At 36.1% G+C, this 6,467-nt stretch overlaps 1 pseudogene; it reads left to right on the top strand.

Annotated features, from left to right (window-relative positions):
• Positions 1–601: 601 nt before the first annotated feature.
• On the top strand, positions 602–1,768 carry LOC120160458 (annotated as a pseudogene).
• The last annotated feature ends 4,699 nt before the right edge of the window (positions 1,769–6,467 follow it).

The following is a 6,467-nucleotide window of genomic DNA, read 5'->3' as shown; positions in this document are numbered from 1 at the left end:
GCCAAGACAAAATTAGGTTATAACGGGCGGCAACTAACATCTAAATCGGTACCGTTGACGGTTAAATAAAATTAAAAGGAAAAAATTGGATTGATAAATAAAATTGACATACATTGTAAAGAATAAGAAAAAAAAAGTAAGCGAGGAGGAGGAAGAAAACAATTGAGAGGTATCTTAAAAATAACAATTATAATACGTAATTATTTTTTTGTCCTTTATACTAAGATTCTTCATTGTAGAATTTCCAAAGAGTATTATTCATTTTATGAAAAATAATATTGTATATGAATCAAAAACAATAATGTCTTTCTCCACTAACGTGACCCATAATTTTTTTAATAACTTGAGAAATACATTACAATTATTAAATCAGACCATCCATAATTTATTTGCCAGTGGGGGACATGACACCTAATATCATACAAGATGATCTTAAGTATCGTAATAAAATAATGGGCTAAAGATAAGAATGGCGTTAGCAGTTGACAATTACTGAATTGTTGAATCCCAAAACCATAACCCAAATAATATAATCTTTACCTAACTACGGGCAGTTTCTATATAATAGTTTTTATAGAGCCAATGTTCCATAGTATTTGCACTCATTAGCCTGTTCTTCATGGAGTCCCGCTTAGATTCCGTAAGTATAGATATTGAGAATGAAAACGAAGATGAGTTTGAGAAATCGTTCAAGCAGATGTTATCGACTCTCCCCAAAAGGAAGAGTTGGGTTATTCATGAATATTTTTATCAATATCAAGGCTTTTGGCTTCACCCCACTTTCCTCAAAGGGGTTGTGTCAGCTCAACAACGATTCCAGGCTCAACCCACCGATACCATCCTCTGTAGTATCCCTAAAACAGGCACAACCTGGTTAAAATCCCTCATTTTCTCCATCCTCACAAGAACTTCATTCGATGATTCCACTACCCCTTTGCTTTCCAAGTTGCCCCATGAGGTTGTGCCTTTCATGGAGCTTTATCATGCAGATTTTCCCACTTATTGTGATATGGGAGTTCCTGTGTTGGCCACACATGTTCCTTATTCTTCCTTGCCAAGATCCATAATCGATTCCGGTTGTAAAATTGTTTACATTTGCAGGAACCCCAAGGATTCGTTTGTTTCACTGTACCACTTCAATGCCACGATACGAAGATCCCAAAATCTTCAACCCCCTGATCTCGATGAGGCGTTCGAGTTGTTTTGTGAAGGTGTGAGTATGTATGGACCTTATTGGGACCATGTTTTGGGGTACTGGAAGGCAAGCTTGGAACATCCCAATAAGATTCTGTTCTTGAAATGAGGAGATGAAAGAGGATACTGTTTTGTATGTTAAGAAATTGGCTGAGTTCATCGGTTGCCCTTTCTCGTCAGAAGAACATCAAAAAGAGGTGCCTGAAAAGATTGTAAAGATGTGTAGTTTTGAGAATTTAAGCAACCTGGAAGTGAATAAAAGTGAGAAGGTTCGTGGGTGAAGGAGTGATTCACACAAGAGTATTTTCGGAAAGGGAAGGTTGGGGATTGGAAGAATTGTTTGACGTCTGAAATGGCCGAACGATTGGACCGAATAACACAGCAGAAACTGAGCGGTTCTGGTTTCTTTGAATGTTGAAGATTTGCCTCATGATATCCATTTCCGAAGCTAATAGTGTATGGTGCAGAGTTTGATCTCTGTTTTACTTACCTTTGAATAAAGATTGTGTTTAAATCTGATATTGTAATTTGATCTCTGTTTGATCAATGTTATTTGTTCCAACTTTTTTTTCCAGTTATTTGAGAAAACCATGTGAAGTTTCAATATACTATGAGCAAAAGCAATGCATTTATGAGCAAATTATTATATCGAGACATGCACATGACATGAACAAATACGATTATAATAAAGCATTTTAAGTTTTGATTTCATGATGAGCTTATATGAACTTCTCATGAGTGAAGCATATTTGAAGCGTATACATATATGACCAGAAGTGGCCGATGTAGGTTTTGCGCTGCTCGTCTTAAAATTCATTTTTTTTTTCTTTCCATTTTACCAATGGTATTCATCCTTAAGTTTTAATTATATCCACCCCATATGAAATCTGTTATTAGAAAAATATGTACTCATCCTAAAAATATTTCTTTAACTTATTGACAACGCATACAACCACGCAGACATCGTTGTTCAACTAAAACCTCTACAGAGATCAACATTTTCTGTTACCATTGATGTCACTCGATTGTTCAATAAAGAATGAACTTTAGATTACATGAAACAGTTGATTTTATGGAAGTTAGGTGTATTTAACATACCATAGAGTCTAATGTACTCAAATTTACAGGTTCGCACTAGTAATGTGTTTTCACTATGTGTTCAAGTCTTGAGTTAGCACTTTGTCTGTCTAAGATAATACTTTATGTACCTATAAATGCATTCTGTGCATTTATTCGCTTAAGTTGTGCTTATGTACCTTCCAAATTAACAAGGATACCTTACTAGAGAGTCAACTAATAATACATTGATCTAAACAAATGTTGATTAATCATAATAAGGATACCTAGAAAAGAAGGCATGAATGGTTATATTAGGTAATATCATAATATATTTCTAATATGCGATTTTGTTATAAAATGAAAGTAATGAACTGCTAAGAATTTTTCTGAGATAAAATCAGACATCCTTTTATGTAAACTGAATGTGTTTAAATGTGGATTTTTAGTACAATTGTGTGGTTTGTGTAATCATTTTATGTTTATTATCATATTTGTAAGTTAAATGTTTTCATTTTTTGACGAAGGAGGTATGCATTTTTTAATAGTGTGTGGTGATTACAAGGTAGTATATGTTCATAATCTTTATTAATCATTGACAACACACACCCTGCAGACGCTACTGCTCAAACCTAAGATCTTAAAGGAGAACACACTCTCTTTAACCACAAAAACCAAGTAATAAATTATGATTTTTTCAAGTTTGCATGTTTAAACTAATTTACAAGATATATTTCTTTTAACTTTAGTCATGCAAATAACATAACCGCCTAGTATACAAGTTTTCAAACGAGCTTTAAGCGTTTAAGATGCTTTGGACAAGTTTTGCAAATGAAAAGAAGCAACATGTTTTACTTGTGTTAATGGAATCGATGATTCCACTACCCCTTTGCTTTCCAAGTTGCCCCATGAGGTTGTGCCTTTCATGGAGCTTTATCATGCAGATTTTCCCACTTATCGTGATATGGGAGTTTGTGTTTGGCTACATATGTTCCTTATTCTTCCTTGCCAAAATCCATAATCGATTCCGGTTGTAAAATTGCTTACATTTGCAGGAACCCCAAGGATTCATTTGTTTCATTGTACCACTTCAACGACACGATCCTAAAGTCCCTAAATGCTCAACCCCTGATCTCCATGAGGCGTTCGAGTTGGTTTCTGAAGGTGTGAGTACTTATGGACCTTATTGGGACCATGTTTTGGGGTACTGGAAGGCAAGGAACATCCCAATAAGATTCTGTTCTTGAAACTGAGCGGTTCGGGTTAAGTGTTTGAATGTTTGTACAACTGCTTCGTAAGAGTTTGATGTCTGTTTTACTTCCCTTTGAATAAAGATGGTGTAATTCCAGACATTGTAATCTGATCTCCGTTCGATCTTTGTAATTTGTCCAAACTTTATTCAGTTATTTGAGAAAACCGTGTGAAGTTTTCAATATTCTAGTATTTGCAACCAAATTTCGACTCTTTCACCACGTCTTGCATCTGTTTACACACATTTGCCTCGGGAAAAGATTTTATAGACAATTAGTTTAATATACACTTGGCATGTAATCTTGATCATAGATTCAAATTGCATTGGCAGTGGCATTTTTTACTACGTAATAAAACATAACATCACGACAACCAAACAATCATTAAAATGTGTAGTGGTTGGTTCTATATGCTGTTAGAAACATCGGCTGGTTTTGCTGAAATTCCGACCGATGGTTCATGTTATGCATTGAATCTTTTAAAGCAATCTGGACGTGAGATGTTCACTCTTAACTATATCCCTCCGACCGGCATATTTTCGGACATGTGCACACATGATCTTTTAAAGAGACTTCAATCACGTAAAAGATTAGTGTTTATAGCTGACAAACAAATGGGTGCTAATGGACTATTATGGAGCTTTCTCAACAAGGTTAATAAAGATGAATCTGTCGAGAAATATTTTCATTGTAACGGGTGATGATAATGATCTCTCAGTATGAAAAATGGTACAGATTACGGTTGGCATGTGGCACAGATGCTGAATGGGGATTGGGATCCGACAAAGAGAGACGCACATGTCCGGTCTCCGTCGAGCGTGCCTGATTTTTAAACAATGACATGATCCACTGAATATAATGTTTGTACAAGTTCTTTTTGTTGTTTGATGAAATCCATATATGTACAAAACTTCGACATTTAATTAGGGATGGCAAACGGGCGGGTCGGGTGCGGATACCCCCTCCCCCATCCCACCTAATATTTTTCAATCCACCACCCGCCCACCACCCATGATGGGTAAAAATTTTCAAATCCACACCCGCCCACGCGGGTACATTCTCAAATCCATCCCCACACCCACTACCCACTGGAGACGTACCCGACTAGGCCCGCCTGACAACAAACTTAAGTTATACATAAGAAACAAACACATCTATTAAGAAACATAATAAAATAAACCAATGATTATCTGAGTTAAGTGTTAATATAGATCTTAAAGTACATAAAACATCATAATAAAAGACATAATTAAAGTTTAGAAACATAAATGACAAACACATAATATTTTTGTTCTTTGACACACTTCTAAAATTTCAAGCAATACTTGTGACATCTGATACTTCAATATTACAATCATCATTCTCATAAAACCATAATAAATACCAATATTGCAAAATATTCGGTTGAAATTTGAATTTGAAAAAGTCTGTTTCAATGGCGTTAAAAATGGAGGTTTGAGAAGCACAAGTGAAACACTTAATTCTATTCAGTGACGTTAAAAATAGAGATTTGAGAAGCAACGATCTGACTCTGTTAGCAAAAAACGTGGGTGCTCAGTCACAAGATACTGATTTGTAGAACATTAAGAAATTAAGCTTAAAACAAACATTAAGATGAATCTAAAAAATAATTAAAAATCAGTACGAACAAATAAAAATTAAACTCTTAAAACGAAATGCAGATAAGCTTAAAACGAAATTACTACGGAATTAACTCTTACAAAAATTAAATTTCAAGTAAAAAGGGAAAAAACATACCTGAATAAGCTTGAGAGTGAAGACAAGAGGTTTGAAAGAAAAAAAATTATGCATAAACTTATCCTTAATATTTGGTTAAATTACAAGTTATATCTTATACAATATTAGGATTTATAAATTAGCTCTTAAAATTACACCTAAATTCATAATGGTCCAAAATTTAATGGATATTTAGTTGGGAGAGAGGATGTGGGGCGGGCGGATGCGGGGCGGGTGGATGCGGTGCGGATGCGGGGCGGGTAAGGTCTCAAACCCATTACCCGCCCACTACCCGCGACGGGTACCACTTTCTAAATCCACATCCGCCCACTACCCACTAAAATTATACCCATCCCCGCCCCAATTAAAGCGGATGCGGTGCGGAATCCACGAAATTATACCCGCTTGCCATCCCTACATTTAATCATGTCCAACGATGAATCTTTTCAACAAGAAACTCAAAGTAACTGCTCTGAGAATGCCGGACAAGCTGAATCCAGGCAAAACATATTTTGCTTAATAAAGTTTTATTCTAGTATTGATGGTGCTCCGGCAGATGGGACACAACTGAAGGTCTTGTCCGCACTCACAGCAGGTCTGCATGGAGGTGAAATTTAAGCATCCGTCCCCTCGTCGAGGAAATTCAAAATATAATGAAACCCTTGGTTACGTTACCTGATGTCCACAACCAAAGGCCATATCTTTTGCATTGCAAAGACAAATGGGGCAAACCTGTCCAAAAAACATGCAAACTCGAAGTTGTTTAGAGATTTGATTTAACGTGCAACTCTTAAGTAATTAAGATAACATTTACGTGTTTATCTGAAGCGGAGTTTGCAGGAGGAGATGTTCAGATCGGTTCCTCATGTATGCCAGAAGAAGGTGCACTCGGACAAAAACTGCTTGACCTAGAAGGTTTCGTGTGGCTACCATAGAGAGGAGGGGGAAGAGGAACCCTATCGATAGCCTTCCCCCTTGTATTACTGTTAAAACCAATGACGAAAAACAAGTTGCATTTGAATGTTATCTCCCTAGTAACAACCGGGAAAATCCTTGTAAACCTACTAAGACAATACTAATTATTTACCCCAATATGTTGAGCTCCAGAGTTTGCTTTGTACTGAGATGGAATTTCCATCAACGCCGAAACCAATGACGAAAAACAAGTTGCATTTGAATGTTATCTCCCTAGTAACAACCGGGAAATCCTTGTAAACCTACTAAGACAAT

This window comes from Hibiscus syriacus, unplaced genomic scaffold (genome assembly GCF_006381635.1).
Source record: "Hibiscus syriacus cultivar Baekdansim isolate YM2019G1 unplaced genomic scaffold, ASM638163v2 tig00002847_pilon, whole genome shotgun sequence".
Taxonomy (NCBI): domain Eukaryota; kingdom Viridiplantae; phylum Streptophyta; class Magnoliopsida; order Malvales; family Malvaceae; genus Hibiscus; species Hibiscus syriacus.
The sequence above is the reverse complement of the archived record's forward strand: the minus strand, read 5'-3'. Positions and strand labels throughout refer to the sequence as shown.